At 48.6% G+C, this 19,103-nt stretch overlaps 1 long non-coding RNA gene across 2 annotated transcripts in view; it reads left to right on the forward strand.

The window, feature by feature from the left end:
* Positions 1–12,993, forward strand: part of LOC132540441 (uncharacterized) — a 143,835-nt gene extending 130,842 nt beyond the window's left edge. The window contains exons 1-3 of one of the 2 annotated variants that reach the window (XR_009551627.1): positions 11,418–11,489; positions 12,704–12,767; positions 12,948–12,993. This is a non-coding gene — a long non-coding RNA (uncharacterized LOC132540441). Of the gene's footprint in view, positions 1–11,417; positions 11,490–12,703; positions 12,768–12,947 lie in introns of those variants that run through there. The other variant, XR_009551628.1, reaches the window with a different exon arrangement.
* The last annotated feature ends 6,110 nt before the right edge of the window (positions 12,994–19,103 follow it).

Here is a 19,103-nt window from a genome sequence, read left to right on the forward strand (position 1 = left end):
GGGGGCAGATCTTGGGTCCCAGCCTGATGGAGGGGCAGTTTGGCGGTCCCCCCACTGGAGGGAGCAGTTCCGGGGCCCCCACCCGGTCTGGGGTGCAGACGGTGGGGTCCTGGCCCTATGGGTGCAGCCATTCTCGGGGTCCCGCCAGCTGCTGGTGTGCAGTTTCTCCCAGGGCAGCCCCGCGCCCCCCTGCCAGGCTTACAGGATAAGCACCTCTGTGTGCACACTGCGGCCAGCAGTACCAGAAGGGCCAGAGCCAGCAGCCCCTGAGCCCGTGCCTTCCATCCTGTGGCTGTGCTCCCAGCAGCCACACTGGCCGACTGTGGGGTAGCACATGCATAGGTGTGCCAGTGGGGGCGGTGAGGGGTGCTGAGGGGCGGGCAGGGGAGGGGCAAAGCAGGGCAGAGCACACCAGCAGCTCCCAGGCAGAGAACCCCAAGGAGCATCCTGAGGAATGCCCCAGATGAGCACTGTGCCTGAGCACCCATGGAGCATCCCCAGGCCCCTGAATACCCTCAGACCCCTCCTCCCCTCAGCACCCCAGGACCCTGAACACACTCAGGCACCCTCCACCTCAGCACCCAGCCCCCTGAACATGCTCAGGCCCCCTCCTCCTCTCAGCACCCCAAGACCCAGAACACCCTCAGGACCCCTCCTCCTCTCAGCACCCCAGGCCCAAGAACACCCTCAGGCACCCTCTTCCCCTCAGCACCCCAGGCCCCAGAACACCCTCAGAGTCCCTCCTCCTCTCAGTACCCCAAGCTCCTGTACACCCTCAGGCCCCATCCACTCAGCACCCCAGGCCTCTAAACACCCTCAGGCCTTATCCTCCACTCAGCACCCCAGGCCTCTGAACACCCTCAGGACCCCTCCTCCTCTCATTCACCTGGTCCTGTCCACTCACCTGCTAAGTCAGTCACAGGGTACTGTCACTCAACTAATCCAGTCAGTGGGTCCTCTCTACTCTCCTGCTAAGTTATTCAAGGGTCAGTGTGAAAGCTACTTGTGAGTCAGGATCCACCTCTTTTCCAGGTCATGACTCAAGGCTCCACATAAGGATGGCGGCACAAGTGCAACACAGTCCACAGCTCACAGCAACCACCTGGCCCAGAGCAGCTCCATGGAGGACAGCGCTTGGCAGAGGACTCTACAGACCCCACATCAGAAGAGAAACAGCTGTACCCTTCCCTATCATGTACTCTCTGTGTACCCCCTAAGGAAGCATGTAAAGTGTAATTTAAGTCAGGTGTCCATTTCTCTCTCCAGGTCTCTGTGGCAAGTTGTTCTATACTCCTCTTTGTCGTATGCGTTACATTGGTTTGTTCTAGCCCTCCCCAAACCAAGAGAATTGGATCAGTCCAATTAATTTCGCGGGCCTGCTTGGCCCCGCCCCAAGGAACCCTGAGGGAGGGTTCCTGAGTTCATGAGTCCGAGAGTTCCTGAGTTCCAGAGTAAGGGAGAGGGTTCCTGAGTTCGAGAGTGCCAGAGTTAGCCAGAGTTCCTGAGTTCCTGAGTTAGACCGAGTTCCTGAGTTCCGGAGTTCGAGAGTGCGAGAGTGCGAGAGTTTCTGAGTTCGAGAGTAAGGGAGAGGGTTCCTGAGTTCCAGAGTAAAAGAAAGAGTGCTTGCGCCGCCGCAAAGAGACAGCAGAGTTCTGTTTGGTGATTAGTTTGTCTTAGTTTATGAATAGTTCCTCCTGAATAAAGAAATACAGCTTCCCTGCCCAGCCGTGTGTCTGGTCGTCTCTGTTACCCGCCGTGAAGCAAGCCAGCCCGACCAGAGCCTTACGAATTTTAACAACACCTCTTGATTATGCTCCACTGCCTGCTGTTCTAGGTGACCCTTCTGCAGATCCCTTGTCCTATTTGGAGTTCTCTTTTCTGCGCAGTGGAATGTTGTGGTCCAGTTTCTTCTGCAGGTTTCAACCCAATTTCCCCAACACCATTTGTTGACTTGCTCTCTATAAGAAACCCAGCTGAGCTTCTAAGACAAAGCAGCACCAAGTCAATGGTAGAAAGCTGCTCCCACTAACAGAAGGTGACTTTAAAAAGGGAAGGAACAACTTGGGCATTGCATGATGATTAGGGACCCATAATAACATGAAGGGGTTACATGGATTACCCTGTCGATGAACCAAATAAGGAGCAGCACACACATGAAACATTATTCATAAGATGAGTCACATTAACAACCATACTATTGAGAGTAGATTTCAATACTCAGTGGGATACTGTCCTCCATGGAGCTGCTCTAGGGCAGGTGGTTGCTGTGAGCTGTGGACTGTGTTGCACTGGTGCTGCCATCCTGATGTGGAGCCTTGAGTCATGACCTGGGAAAGAGGTGGATCCTGACTCACAAGTAGTTTTCACACAGACCCTTGACAAACTTAGCAGGAGAGTAGAGAGGACCCACTGACTAGATTAGTTGAGTGACAGGACCTCTATCTATCAGATGTGCAAATGTACCCAATAGAAAGTGGAACATTCCTACCATGGGTTGGGGAAGGGATAGTTAATGGAACACCATCACCTCAGCAAACATTAGAAAAACACTTTCCACCAATCACAGGGCACTAAGACAGTCCACATTCGGATGGGGGGGTAAAAAAAGCTGTCCCTCAAGCACCCACTATAGGTTGGGGTTGCTGCAGGGGGAGGGGACATGCTTCTTTCAGAGGGCCTGTCCCTGCCCAGGCCAGCACCCAGACAGTCCGTGTAGTCTAAGACTGTCTCTGTTGGGATGACCTCCCCCAGGCCCCCACCCCCACTGGACATGGGCTGCCCTGGCCAACAGCTTCCACTGGTCTCCTGGCAACAGGTCAAGCAGTTGGCATCTCTGATTCTGAGCTGACCTCTGATCAAGAGATTGCTCTCTCCAGGTCTGATCCCTCTATGGTGAACTGCTCCCTCCTGTCCTTTATTCAGAAACTGAGGACTTGTCCTGGAATCAACAGCACCTATATCAGGTGGACAGGAACACTAAGGGGCAGGGGAGGGGAGGGGAGGGGTGGGGTCAGGGTGGGGGGTGGCCTCTCTGGGCCACATTTGGGTCCGGCCCCTAACACACACACACACACACACACACACACACACACACATACACACACACGCGTGCGCGCGCGCGCGCACACACACACACACACACACCTGTGCGGAGATACTACCACTGGAATATTCAGATCCTACTCCAGCTCAGTGTCCAAGCAATTCAAGGTTCCTTCTGGGGTGTGCCCTCCCCAATTACCCATCATGGAACAGGGTGACATGTCTGGGACCTCTGGGCAGAAGAGGAGCAGAGGCACAAGACCTAATACTAGAGCCTCCAAAAGAAGCCATGCCTCCTCTGACAGCTCAGGGGTCCAGCAGGTCACTGTGGGCAGGGCTGCGCCAACAGGCGCACAAGGGTCCTCAACCAAAGCTCCTAGGAAGGGAGCCCAGAAGAGGAGCCATTCCCCCTCTGCTGCTGCCCAGGCTGCTGGTGATGCTGGCACTGCAGCCCCCACCAAAGGGACAGCAGACATCAGTGTGCCCAGTGGGAGGAGTGACTCAGACAACCTGAGACACGTTCGCTCCAAGCAGGGGACTATTTCCCAGGGTCCCTCAGCCACTGTCTTGTCCTCTTCTGGCGCCCTGGGTGCAATGGGCTCCAAAGCCCCCGACTCTGGCTCTGAGACTGACCCAGCACAGATGCGGCAGACCTCCACAGCCAGGAGTACAGTCCCTAGATTTGTCATATACATGGCAGAGGTCTACCCTGGCAGGGCCAAGGCTGTGGGAAGGACAGCTCCCACCGCAGTGTCCAGAGCTGACCCCAGCAACAGCAACAGGGGTGATGGGGGCACTGCCAAGAGCAACCCTCAGGTCCCAAGCCAAGATCCTTGCAGCACACAGGGGAGCCAGTGCACAGTGCAGGTATCCCCTCTGCAGGTGTTCCCTGGGGGCCACATAGGGAAGGATGCCAGGACGCTGACCTCTGCCAGTGGTCCCTCCAGTGGAGCACACTCCAGCACAGGAGCAGATGGGGTGCCCTCCTCCACAGCAGGCCTTGTTCCCCATGACTCCACTGCACCCCCAGTGACTCAGAGCTCCTGCTCTACACTACCCATGGTGAGGGCACAAACCAGCAGCCAGCCCCCATCTACAACTGCCCAGGTTGATAGCAATGCTGGCACTGCCACTTATGCAAGGGCAACAGGTATCACCACCCTGCCCAGTGGAGGGACTCACACAGACACTCTGAGCCATGATCTTTCCAAACAGGGAACTGCGACCCAGGGTCCCTCAGCCACTGCCTTGTCCTCCTCTGGGGCCCTGGGTGCAATGGACTCCAAAGCCCCCAGCTCTGAGACTGACCCAACACAGATGCAGCAGGCCCCCACACCCAGAAGTACTGTCCCTAGATTTGTCATCTACATGGCAGAGGTCTACCCTGGCAGGCCCAAGGCCATAGGAGGGACTGCTCCCACCACAGTGTCCAGAGCTAACCCCAGCAACAGCAACCGCAACAGGGGTGATGGGGGCACTGCCATGAGCACCCCTCAGGTCCCAAAGCAAGATCCTTCCAGCACACAGGGAAGCCAGGGCACAGTCCATTCATCCCCTGTGCAGGTGCACTCTGGGGGCCACTCAGGAAAGGATTCCAGGACCCCTACCTCTGCCAGTGGTCCCTCCAGTGGAGCACCCTCCAGCACAAGAGCAGATGGGGGGCCCTCCTCCATGGTGACCCCAGGTAATTGGGGCTCCTGCACTACATTGCCCACCGTGGGGGCCAAAACCAACAGCCAGCCCACATCTGCTGTTGTGCAGGCTGCAGCCCCCTCAGGCATTCCCACCACTTCTGCAGGGAAAAGAGATAGCAGCCTACACAATGCTGGAGACAGGAGAGTGGGTGCTATCACCATGCAGCAGACACTGAGCCTGGGGGACTCAACCAACATGGGGAGTGTGGGCCAGGGTAACTCAACCACTGCCCTGCCCTCCTCTGGATCCCTGGGTGGGAAAGAACACAGGGCCTGCAGGTATCACAGAAAAAGAAAGTCCACCAATGCACCATCAGAAGTCGGCATGCCCGGTGCTGGCACCACAGACACCAGTGACATGGAGTCACCTAACAGTAAGTTGCAGACTCTGAGCCTTACCCATGCCAGCATTCTGGGGACTGTGGCCCAAGGTTCAATGACTACTGATCTGTCCTCCTCTGGGAACCACGGTGGGAAAGACCACAGAGTGCACAGAACAGTCAAGAACAGGAAATCTACCACTGCACCATCTGGAGTCACTCATTCTGGTGGTCTGGGAGCAGGTCCCTCTATTAGCGTCAACCTGTCTGGAGGCACAGCTCACACAAGCATTCCTGGTGCTGGCAACAGAGCCACCAGAGACATAAAGCCAGCTATAAGGAAGCTGCATGCTCTGAGCCTAAATCTTGCCAGCATTGCAGGGACTGTGGCCCATGGTAACTCAGCCACTGCCCTGTCCTCCTCTGGGGCCCTGCATGGGAAAGCACACAGGGCCTGCAGGGAGGACAGGAAAAGGAAATCTGCCACTAAACCATCTAGAGTCACTCCTCCTGGTGCTCTGGGAGCAGGTCCCTTGAATGTTCTCAATCTGTCTGGAGGGGCAGCTCACTCAAGCCTACCGGACTCTGGCACCAGAGTCACCAGTGACTTGAATTTCCTTATCAGTAGGCTACAGGTTCTGAGCTTGAGTGACTCCAACATGGGGCTGACTGTGGCCCAGGGTCCTTTACCCACTGCCCTGTACACATCTTGGGCCCTGGGTGGGATGGATCACAGATCAGCCAGGTCTGCCAGAAGGAAAACTTCCACTGCTCCATCTGGAGTCACCACTTCTGGTGCCCTGGGAGCAGGTCCTAAGGTTCCCATCCTGTCTGGAGGGGCAGCTCACTCAAACCTTTATGCTGCTGGCACCAGCATCTCCAGTGACTTGGCTTCAATTATAAGTAAGATGCAGGCTCTGAGCCTAACCCATCTGAGCATTCCTGAGACTGTGGCCCAGGGTCACTCTGCCACTGCCCTGTCCAAACCTGGGGTCTCTATGAGGAAGGGCCTCAGAGCTTCAAGTTCTGACTGGAGACCCAGGCAGACCAACACAACCCCAACTGGGGTCCCCGCCTTTCCTGCCCCTTCATCTGCAGGTCTCCCTGCAAGTGCTGCAGCCCCTCCAAAGACCACTTCCACAGTCAAGTCCAGAGCTGGGAGCCGTGATGACTATGAAATCCACACCCCTCATCACTGGTCTGGCGTCTCTGCACATTTAGCTTACATGTCTTGGGATGATTTTATTTTATTGTATTTTTATCTGATAGTCTTAAACTCAGAGAAGAGAGAGAATTAGATAAGAAGAAAAAGACACCTGCTGTACCTGTTTCACAGATTTTGAAGCTTCTCCCTGCAGGTGGGGAGCAGGAGTTGCAACTCAGATACACACACACTGTCATATGGCAATGTGTGTGGTTAACCAGGGGGACAGCCACCAACATTGTTTGATTTTGGTTCTTTATTTAAATTTATTTTTCAATTTAACTTTTTTCATTTGGGGTTTTTATTTCATTGTTTTACTTAGTTATTACTATATCTATTTTTAATTTACTAGGTTAAAGCATATTTTTTTATTCTGTCTACTATTAGTATATTGTATGAACCTTTTATTTCAGTACTTCCGGGTCATTGCTGGGACTTGGTTCCTTAACAATGCTACACATTGCTCCTGGTAGTAGTCTTATTTTCTGCTCTCCATTTTTTGTTGCATGTATGTAATAAAAGTATTAATACAGATAATAGTCAACAGAAGCCTGTAGGGGCTTGGCATCCACTTGCATGTTACGCTTTAATTTCTTGCCACCAGGCTTGATGCCTGCACAGTGACAACCCCCACTATCCTGGTGGTCCTATTTATATATATTTCCCTGGAATAGCAACTTTGAAGGCAGGAGGAGATAGATAGGGAGAGAGACACCAGCAGCTTCCCCCCGGGGTGTGGACCAGGGTGCAACATCTGGTCTTGAACACAGTGACCTGTAGAGCAGCGGACTTGCAGGGCAGTGTGACCAGCAGTTGGGGCTATGGAGGGACTAAGGTGCAAGGCTGATGCTAGTTGTACCCTGTGACTGTGGCCAGTCTGCCTCCCCACCCCCAGGAGCATCATCTGCAGCATGGGACACACCAGATTAGAGTGACCAGGAGACCCTCCGTAAACCTGCTCAGTAAGTATCTAGGAGATGCTCCTCTGATCCCTCTATTCTGAGTGGGAGGAGGCCCAGGTACAGTGTGAATCACAAACCAAACAAATAGAGCCTACATGCAGGTCAGTTCCCTGCTCCTCCTCAGTGACCTGTCTTGTCTTTCAGACAGTTCAGCCTTACACAGACTGATTTTAGCTATTACTGGTGGAGAGATCAGACAAAGTTTGCCTTAGCAGTTTTAGTGTGTTAGCACTAATGAGCAAGTTTCAGAAGTCCAGAGACACTCACAGATACACAGTGTTTTCATGGAGACCCTGGGCAACTCCTACAGGGAACTTGGCTGATGAGCATCCTGGGCAGAGTCCAGGAGGGGTGTTCTCTGGGTAGCATGCAGCTGACAGGGTGGATCCTGACTCACAAGTAGCTTTCACATAGAACCTTGAGTTTTATTTTAACTCAGGTATTGATTCTCACAACACAGCAATCCTCCAGTCTCCCCATTAGTACACACTCACTCAGCTCTTCTTCTGATCCAGGACCTACTCTGGTCCTGGAACCTACACAGGGAGTTCAAGAGTCCTTGGTAGAGAGATAAGAGATTGAGATAGAAAGAGAGAGCAAGAGAGATAAATAGAGAGAGATGAGATATACGAAGCACAGTTAAGAAGAGACTACTAGCAAAGATGTAAAGTTTCTGGTCACCATTCACACTTCTCCCAAAATGTAGATGGTCAAGGCTTCCCATTGAGGAAGGGATGGGTATGTGTTCAACTAAGAGCCTCTCTGTATTTGCCCTTGTACTCTTATTACACATTCAGTTAAATGAATGCATTTATATCACTTCCTAACACTGATAAGATTGCTGTGATGTGCAGGTTCCTCTTCTTCTCTTATATATTACAGAATATGGGACTGCATCCCAGGAGGTGGAGCCTTGGCTGGAGTTCGACCAAAAAGTAAGTGCTCCCAAGTTCAATCCTTGACACCACATGTGCCAGAGGGATTGTCTGTGTAGGTCTCTCTCCATCACATTAGACAAGTAATAAATCTTTGAAGATGTCTAGCAGCTATTAAAGAATTTAAATCTCTTTTATGCTTTTCTAATATTTCCTTCCTAACTTCCCTAGTGACACACTGCTACTGCTCCCTACTAGATGGGTTGATTCTGGTACCTACAGTAAAATAATTCTGCATGCTGACTGCATTGAGTTTGCTGGGTCTGTGAACACACCAGCAGGCCAGTGGCCAGGGTAACATGGGCTGAAGGGCACCTGTCAGTAGGACTTCCAAGAGAGCAGGCATTGTTGGACAAGCCAGAAGAGCAGAGAGGAGCTGCCACAGGGATGTGGAGAGAGAAGTGGACACCTGGCTCTGGTAGAGTGAGTTCTTCACACTGAAAAGGGTGCAGTGGAATTTACCCCACAGAGAAAGAGCCTGCAGTGCAGGAAGGCCACATATTCTGTGAGGGCTCAGCTCCTACACCCCTCTGAGGACCTCAAGAGGCCCCTTCTCTCTGCCTTCATCATGTGGGAGGGTGCCTTGAGCCATGCAGACTAATAGTGGCCAGAGGATAAGCTGTGGGCCCACTGCTGAGTGTGACAAGTCACCCAGGGCAGAAGGCAATGTTCTCACAACCTCAGCCAGTTGTACCATTTATTGGAAAAAAAATAGAGGTTATGAGCACTGATCTGGTAAACATGCCCATGGCTTTCCTCAATCCCAGCTGAGAAGGGGATTATGCAGTGAGACACCAGCAGGTGGGAGAGAGGCCTCCCCACAGCTGTGAGGTCACCAACATCCTGGTTCCCTTCAGCACAAGAAAAAGTCAGCATGAGAGGAAATTGGACAATTCCAACAGGAAGGTAGCTATGGCATTTTGCGATCTTTTTGGTCTCTAAACAAAATTGACATAAGCACAAATCCACTTAAAATTAGCCCCAACAATGGTCCCTAGTTCCGCTCAAATTAAATACCGGTGGGAACTGCACTGCCAGGTGCTAAATCACCCTTAATGGAAGCTACTATAACAGCCTGGAGAGCCTGAGTGACTCCATAGAGAGTTTTGCCGGTGAGCATTCTGGGCAGAGACAAGGAGGGCTGCAACCTCTGCAGAACATGCCTAGGGTGTTGGATACATGATTTATTCAGGAAAAGGCTGTACAAACCCATGAATTATCATCTTTACTAAGGTCCAGTTACCCACTCTACCCCTTCTCCTTCACAACACAGCCAACAACCTATCTGCATATCAGCGAGCATACATCCAAGCCTTCCTAAGAGACAAGGACTCCTATGAAGCTGGGGTCTTATCCTAGGAAGAGTAAAGAGGGCCTGCCTCTGAGAGAAAGAGAGACAGAGAGACAGAGGCAGAGAGAAAGAGAGATGACCTAATGCCAGAAAGGGATGAATAAACTAGGAGCAGGTTGTACACCTTCAGGCTGTCCAACACACCAGTGTAGACAGTTAAGCCTTCCTAGCTGGTGAAGAAAGGGTCTACATTCATCTGAGAGCATGAGAAACTCCTCTGGATTTACACTTCTTCTTTCACACATTGAGTTAAATACACAGCTTTATGTCATTTCATAGCTCTGGCAGGATTGTGATATGCAGGTTACTCTTTTTTTCTTATAAATGACAGCATATGGAAACTGGAGGCCAGGAAGTGGAGTCCTGCATGGAGTTGAAGAAAACAGGAAGTGCTCCCAAATTCAATCCTTGACATCACATGTGCCAGAGCAGTGGCCTGGGCAGATTTTTCTCCCTCATACATAAGACAAATTATACATCTTTGAAAATGTGTGGAAGGAACTTAGGAATTCAAATTTCATTCGTGTTTTCTACTATTTCCTTCCTAATATCACTGGTGACAAACCCAGGGCCTCTGGCAGTACCAGCAGGCAGGACAATAGGAAAATGAGCTTTAGGGCATTTGACAGCGGGGTCAGTGGCATTGGAAGGAGGGTCACTAGGACAATAGGCAGTGGAAGGCAGGCCACAGGAGCAGATACCAGCTTGGAAAGAGACCGGAAGAGAGAAGTGAATCCCCAACTCTGATAGAGTGAGTTCTTCCTACTAACAGAGGACCAGAGAACCTTCTCCAACAGAGAAAGAGCTGGCACTGCAAGGTGAAAACCTGGGTGCTGTGGGGTTCAGCCCCTGCTCCCCCCTGAGTGAATAAAGAGGCTCTATACACCCTGCCTTCTCCTGGAGGGGCTGTGTGCAGGGAGGTGCAGACAAGGAGCAGCTGAGGAGCAAGTGCAGTGAGGAGCCCCCAGGTCCCTGCAGTCTACCTTCATCATGTGGGAGGAAGCTTAGAGCTGCACCCAATAGGAACACCAGAGTATGAGCTGTGGGCACAGTGCTGAGTGTGGTGTGCCACCAGGGATCCAACCAATAGTGTGCACAGTACTCAGCCCATGGTGCTGCTTCTAGGGAAAGAACCTCATGTGATTATCAAGCCTGATATTGTAAACACACCTATGAATGTCTTCTATCCCAGGTGACAAACATAACAGTAAGGTAGCAACTGCAGGGGTGAGAGAGGCTTCCCCACAGCTTTGGTGTCAACAGCTTTCAAATGTGCTTGACCACAGCCAGGGCATCAGAAAGAAATGAAGATTGGACAATGCCAACAGGAAGGTACCTAACTATTGCACCTCATGATTTTTCTAATTTATTAACTCAACTCACATAGAGATTTCTGGAAATAGCCAGAAAAGTGGTCCTTAGCTCTGATCAAGTTTGTTTTCAGTGAGTATGGCCTTCACACAGACTCCTGAGTTGTCTTCTCTGCTCAGCTGCAGTCACCCTCTCACTCTCTGTCTCCTCCTACTCCACAACATGGCCACCCCCATCTCTCCCTGTCAGAACACACAGCAGCCATTCCTCAGAGCCAAGGACTCATCTGGTCCTGGTGTAACACCTGATGAATAGACAAGGAGTGCCTGCCTCATGGAAACAGAGAGAGGACAGAAAGACAGACACTGCGATGAAGAGACTAAAAACAAAGTCGTTCACTTTCTGGAACTAAGAACAACAGAGTTGGTCAAAATGTAAATGGGAAAGGCTTTCTAGAGAGTTAAAGAAGCCACTGTATTAATTTGAGAACATGGGAAAACCCTCTGCACTTGCAAATTCATTCCCATAATTTAATGAATGGTTTCATGTCATTTCCTAGCTCTAATATGAAGACTGTCCTATGCAGGTGATTCTCTTTCTCTTACATATGAGGGAATATGGCAACTACTGCCCAGGAGGTTAAGACTTGGCTGAGGCTGGAGAGGAAAAAGTAAGTGCTTCCAAGTTGAATCTCTAACATTAAAGGTGCTAGGGTGATGATCTGTAGATGTCTTTTTCCTTCACATATTAAGAGAAATATTTATTTGAAGATGGATGGCAGTTATGAAAGAATTCAAATCTCATTTATGTTTTCTAATGTTTCTTCCTAATATCACTAGTGACACACTTCCACTGTCCCAGTTCCATGTGTCCATTATGCTACCACACTGAAATAATCCTTCCTGTTGATGCGGTGAGATTTCCCTGCACCAGGAACCTGCAGCCACACAAGCAGGCCTGAGGCAGGGGTATCATAGGATTTAGGACATGTGTCAGTGAAAGAGTGGTATCTAAAGCAGGGTCTCCTAGAAGCGCAGGCAGTGGAGCATAATCAAGAGGAGCATATAACAACATGCGACAGAGACCTGGAGAGAGAAATGGACACCCGACTATGGTAGTGTGAACCCTCCACACAAAGGAGGGACCCAAAGAGATTCCCACACAGAGCAAGAACTGTCACTGATTCCATATTCTGTAGGGGTTCAGCCCCTGCACCCCTCTGAGTAACTGAAGAGGCCCCAAACACCCTGCCTGCTCCTGGAGGCCCTGAGAGGGAGGAGGTTGAGTCAGGGAGCACCTGAGGAGTGAGTGCAGTGGGGAAGCTCCTGGCCTCTTCTCCCTGCCTTCTTTATGTGGGAGGGAGCCTAAGGCTGTACCCAATATAGGTGCCCACCCTTTCTGAGTCTGGCTGCTACCCTGGTATTGGTCCAATATGCCCACAATGTGCATCCCCTGGGACAGCTTTGGGAAGAAAAGCAAGGGGGTTAACAGTTGTCATCTGGTAGACATTCCTTTGACCTTCCTTAATCCATTGTGAGAAAGGCTAGTGAGGCAGCGCCACTGGGGATGAGAGAAGCCTCCCCACTGATCTGGGATCACCAGCATCCATCCATCCAGCCAACCTACAGCACAGACATTTTACAGAAGTAGTAAAGGAGGAACTGGAATGCCAACACCAAGGTACCTACTGCATTCCCTGATCATTATTATCTCTGAACTTAAAGGTGTAAACTCATTCCAATTTACATGCGCAAGAAAACGCTTTCCAAGCTCCACTCAGGGTTGCAGCACAGTGGGGAACACTGCTCTCAGAGGAACTCAGAGATCCTAAGCATAGCCCCATTCAGAGCAGTACAGACTGGGGGACCACCAGTGCACTTGTAGGTGAGGCTCCTGGCCAGAGACAGAAAGGGAAAGGCACAAGTTTAGTCTGGCGAACACAACCCAGGTGAGTGCAGTGAGCTGTCCCCAGGTCCCTTCCCTCTGGCTTGAATGCAGGCATCCCAGCACCCACCTGGGAGGCTCCACACAGAGTTAGTGTGTGCCCTGAGAGGTGTGGAGTGCAACCCCCCCACCCACAGGACAGAGCCTGATTGAGTACACATGCCAATGACCTTCCTTAACCCAGGTTGAGAATAGGGAGCAGGGAGGCAGCAGCAGCAGGAGGAAGAAAGACCACACCACATATCTGGACTCACGGACACCTGGGTGCCCATTAGCTCACGGAGAAGCCAGCATGGGCCAAGTGAAGACTGCACAGTTTTCTCAGGAAGGTATCTATTTTTCATTTCAGTTTTCATTCCCATCTCTATTTGATTAAAACTGACAAGCACATTGTGTTTTAAACCAGCAAGGCCTATACCAGGCAGCACTGCAGAGTGAGGAGTGCAGGTCCAGTCTAGGGTATGTGTGACCTTGGGCAGGTCTACTCACTCTGTGTTCTCATCAATACCTTGGACAAGACCAGAGAGGATGAAGACCAGATCACACACGGGTGTTCCTCACAGAGCAGGCACCAGGGATGTGTCCATGTCTGAGAACTTTGGAAGGGGATGTGTGAATCTCAGCCCTTGCCCACACCCACCTCTTTGGGGACAGAGTTCAGAAATGCTGTGCTCACAGCATCTTGACCTGAACATTGAGATTTCCTCCCTGGCCTATTGGAACCTCAGTCCCTGAAGCTTCTCTGGCCGGCCTCTGTCTGAGCTTCTCAGCCAATGGTTTGATCTTGGGACACACCAGAAGGCACCCATAGTGACCTCTCACCTGCACAGCAGAGTCCTTTGAAACCCACACACAATGAGGTGGACATTAATTTCTTTCGTCTACTGTTTCCTTTTTCATACGTATTTATTGATTGATTCCCTTTTTGCTGTCTGTGCTTGGATTGTTGTAGTTATTAATGTTGTCATCATTATTGGATAGGATAGAGAGAAATGAAGAGACGAGGAGAAGGTAGAGAGGGGGAGAGAAAGAGGGACACCTGCAGACCTGCTTCACTGCCTGTGAAGTGACTCCCCTGCAGGTGGGGGCCAGTGGGCTCAAACATGGATCCTTAAGCCAGTCCTTTCACTTCATGCCACCTGTGCTTAACCTGCCGCACGACAGGATGCATGGCTTTATCTCAGGTTTTCTTAGAAACATCTCAGTGTGGTCACAGGGCATAGTGGAAGGTAGCTGAGAGGGTGCGGGAAGGTAACTATGTCCTGGTGTCATACTGTCTGAGGACACAGCACTCTGACTCAGAGAAGCAAGCACTGTACCTGGTGCTTCCTCTGCAGAGCCCTGGGGTCCAGCATGGGGGAACTGATGGGGGGCTCAGGTGGGGGCTGCTCAGATCCTTGTCCCACATGGGCTTCCTCCCCTGCTGTCTGAAGCTGCTCTAGCAAGAGAGTGCTGTGGGCAGGGCTCAGCTTTAAGGAATATTTTCCGCTGTGCAAAGGAGTGGGGGACCTGGACCTGGGGTTCCAACAGTAAAGGGAGAGTGGGGTGCACACTGGCTGAGGAGCTAGTCACCCAGGGTGGGTCTTCTTTAGTATAAAGTTGTCCTCACCCCATTGCCTGACAATCCCACTTTCCCTCTTCTTCCCCCAAACCCCATTGCTGAGGAGACTTGGCTGCCCAAATGTGGCCTTCTTGCTCTTCCCCAGATCATGACTTAAGGCTCCACTTCAAGATGGCGGCACCAGTGCAAGACAGTCCACAGTTCTCAGCGACCACCTGCCCCAGAGCAGCTCCATGGAGGACGGCACTTGGCAGAGGACTCTACAGACCCCACATCAGTAGAGAAGAAGCTGCACCCTTCCCCATCATGTACTCTCTGTGTACCCCCTAAAGAAGCATGTAAACTGTAGATTATAAAGTGTAAACTGTAAACTCCTGTGGGGCCACCTGGTACCTTCAACCAGTGGCCTCTCCTGCTAGAAATTAAACATGTGTCTTTTTAATGCACTCTTTTTGCCTGGGCTCCTTGCTTTCTCCCCACAGCCTTAGCAGGGTTAGGCAGAATTTGGGAGGGAGGGCTTGGAAGGAAGGTAGTGCAGACTGGCATCCCAGGAACACAGCTACTCTCTTCCCTGATCCAGCTTTCTGGTCCTTTTTCCAGCCATGGCATCATCTCCTTAGACAATAAGTTGGATCCACCTGTATATCAAATGACAGGCTCAAGAAAAGAAAAAATAAAAGTGTCCTGGAGCCCCACTTGCCCAGTACCCACCCCACTAGGGAAAGAGAGAGAAAGGCTGGGAGTATGGATTGACCTGCCAATGCCCATGTTCAGCAGGGAAGTAATTACAGAAGCCAGACATTCCACCTTGGGATATTGGGCCCATACTTCCAGAGTGTTAAAAAAGAGGAACACTATCTATCAGGGGGAGGTGATGGGATACAGAGTTCTGGTGGTGGGAACTGTGTGGAGTTGTACCCCTCTTATCCTATGTTTTTTATCAGTTTTTCCTTAGTATAAAAAATATTTGGATACCTATGTTTAACATAGTAGAATAACTTTGTGATTGTGACGAAAGGGGCTTTCGTCAGTTTATTAATTCATATGGTAATTCCTTTTTGAAATTAACTATACCAAAATGACACATTTTAGACAGTAATAATTAGTTGTTTCTGAGGTATAAAAAATAAATTTTAGTTCCATAGCTCCACAGTAAAAAATATTAACACTAAGATCTTATAAGTCATGCAAAATAGAGCACAGTGACAAATTATAGGTATTTGAAAAACAAAACCTTAAAATATTCCAAATCACTTCACATTTTTACACCATTCTTCTGAGAAGTCACTAATTAATTAAACTTTTACTTACAAACTTTCAACAGATGTCTCCAAATAACGATAGTATTGTCTTTACTATGTTCAATTTTTTACTATGTTCAAATATAAAGATAGTATTGTCTTTACTATGTTCTCCAAATAACGATAGTATTGTCTTTACTATGTTTATTTAATTTTTCCTTGATGGAGACCTTAATGGATTACTGTACAGTTGTTGACACATGAGTATAAATTTTCATGTGCTCTTGACACTCTCACTACCAACTTTTTGACCATTGTGCACCAGGGCTCTTCTCCTCCTTCCTCTGAGTGCTTGGCTTTCATGTAGGACACCATGCGAATCATGCAAAACTTCTGTGAAGAACTATACGCCACCAAGCTAGAGAATATGGAAGAAATGGAACAATTCCTAGAAACATATGCCCTTCCAAAACTGAACCAAGAAGAACTACAAAATCTAAATGCACCAATCACAGACAAAGAAATTGAAACCATTATTGAGAATCTCCCCAACAATAAAAGTCCTGGGCCAGACGGCTTCACAAACAAATTCTACAAAACTTTCAGGAAACAGTTAGTGCCCATACCTCTTAAGCTTTTCCATAAGATTGAAGAAACAGGAATACTCCCTTCCACCTTCTATGAAGCCAACATCACCTTGATACCAAAAGCTGATAAGGACAGAAAAAAAGGTAAACTACAGACCAATATCTCTGATGAACATAGATGCCAAAATATTAAACAAGATCTTGGCCAACCGGATACAGCAGCATATAAAAAAGATTGTTCATCACAACCAAGTGGGATTCATCCCAGGAATGCAAGGCTGGTTCAACATCCATAAGTCAACCAATGTCATTCACCACATTAATAATAGCAAAGCCAAAAACCACATGATTATCTCAAATGATGCAGAGAAAGCCTTTGACAAAATCCAACACCCATTCATGCTCAAAACTCTACAAAAAAGGGAATAGATGGGAAATTCCTCAAGATAGTGGAGTCTATATATAGCAAACCTACAGCCAGCATCATACTCAATGGACAGAAGCTGAAAGCATTCCCCCTCAGATCAGGGACTAGACAGGGCTGTCCACTGTCACCGTTACTCTTCAACATAGTATTGGAAGTTCTTGCCATAGCAATCAGGAAAGAGAAAGAAATCAAAGGAATACAGACTGGAAGGGAAGAAATCAAGCTCTCCCTCTTTGCAGAGGATATGACAGTATACATAGAAAAACCTAAAGAATCCAGCAGAAAACTACTGGAATTTATTAGGCAATATAGCAAGGTATCAGGCTACAAGATCAATGTACAAAAATCAGTGGCATTTCTTTATGCAAACACTAAATCTGAAGAAGAAGACATCCAGAAATCACTGCCATTTACTGTTTCAGCAAAATCAATCAAATACCTAGGAATCAAGTTGACCAAAGAAGTGAAAGACTTATATACTGAAAACTATGAGTCACTACTCAAGGAAATAGAAACTGATACCAAGAAATGGAAAGATATCCCATGCTCATGGATTGGAAGAATAAATATCATCAAAATGAATATTCTCCCAAGAGCCATATACAAATTTAATGCAATACCCATCAAAGTTCCACCAAGCTTCTTTAAGAGAATAGAACAAACACTACAATCACTTATCTGGAACCTGAAAACACCTAGAATTGCCAAAACCATCTTGAGGAAAAGAAACAGAAATGGAGGCATCACACTCCCACAACTTAAACTATATTATAAAGCCATCATCTTCAAAACAGCATGGTACTGGACCAAAAATAGGCACACAGACCAGTAGAACAGAATTGAAAGCCCAGAAATAATTCCCCACACCCATGGACATCTAAACTTTGATAAGGGGGCCCAAAGGATTAAATGGAAAAAGGAGGCTCTCTTCAATAAATGGTGCTGGGAAAACTAGGTTGTAACCTGCAGAAGAATGAAATCGAACCACTTTATCCCACCAGAAACAATAATCAACTCCAAAGGGATCAAAGACCAGGATGTCAGACCAGAAACAATCAAATACTTAGAGGAAAACATTGGTGAAACAATTTCCCACCTACACCTCAAGGACATCTTTGATGAATCAAACCCAATTGCAACGAAGACTAAAGCAGAAACAAACCAATGGGACAACATCAAATTGAAAAGATTCTGCACATCCAAAGAAACTATTAAACAAAGAGACCCCTCACAGAATGGGAGAAGATCTTCACATGCCATACAACAGACAAGAAACTAATCACCAAAATAAATAAAGAGCTCAGCAAACTTAGCACCAAAAAAGCAAATGATACCATCCAAAATTGGGCAGAGGATATGAACAAAACATTCACCTCAGAGGAGATCCAAAAAGCTAACAAACATATGAAAAACTGCCCTAGTTCACTGATTGTCAGTGAAATGCAAATTAAGACAATACTAAGATACCACCTCACTCCTGTACAAATGGCATACATCAAAAAGGACAGCAGCAACAAATGCTGGAGAGGTTGTGGGGACAGAGGAACCCTTCTGCATTGCTGGTGGGAATGTAAATTGGTCCAGCCTCTGTGGAGAGCACTCTGGAAAACTCTCACAAGGCTGGACATGGACCTTCCATATGATCAAGTAATTCCTCTCCTGGGAATATACCCCAAAGATTCCATAACACCCAACCAAAAATTGGTGTGTACGCCTATGTTCATAGCCGCACAATTCATAATAACTAAAACCTGGAAGCAACCCAGGTGCCCAACAACAGATGAGTGGCTGAGAGAGCTTGGATATATATACACAATGGAATACTTATCAAGAACAATGAACCCACCTTCTCTGACCCATCTTGGACAGAGCGAGAAGGAACCATGTTAAGTGAGCTAAGTCAGAAAGATAAAGATGAGCATGGGATGATCCCATTCATCAACAGATGTTGACTAAGATGATCTGAAAGGGAAACTAAAAGCAGGACCTGACCAAATTGTAAGTAGGGTACCAAAGTAAAAACCCTGTGTTGAGGGGTAGACATGCATCTTCCTGGCCCAGTGGTGGGGTGGAGTGGCTGGGAGGGATGGGTCACAGTCTTTTGTGGGGGGAATGCTGTTTATGTATACTCCTAGTAAAATGTAGTCATATAAATCACTAGTTAATTAATATGAGAGAGGGAAATTAATTGTATATCTTGAAGTTTTTTAAAACACAGACTGAGTCTTTTCAATATATAGGCTGTGTATTTGATTTGCGGACTCTCTCAGAAGCCTAGACCAAGTAGATCAGAAGCATCCCATAGCACAGCTATATACTAGATATTGGGTACTGTACAGCAAACCATAACAAAAGGACTTTTCAAAGTTAACCCAATTACCAAATAATGTGATCATAACATTAACTATCAATTGTCTTTTTGAACCCTAAGGCAGCAGGAACCTCACATCTCCACTATAGAGCCCCTACTTTCCCCAGTCCTGGAACGCTTGGATAGGTCCCACTTTCCTGTATGCCTCTCCCA

This window comes from Erinaceus europaeus, chromosome 9, assembly GCF_950295315.1.
Source record: "Erinaceus europaeus chromosome 9, mEriEur2.1, whole genome shotgun sequence".
Classification (NCBI taxonomy): Eukaryota; Metazoa; Chordata; class Mammalia; order Eulipotyphla; family Erinaceidae; genus Erinaceus; species Erinaceus europaeus.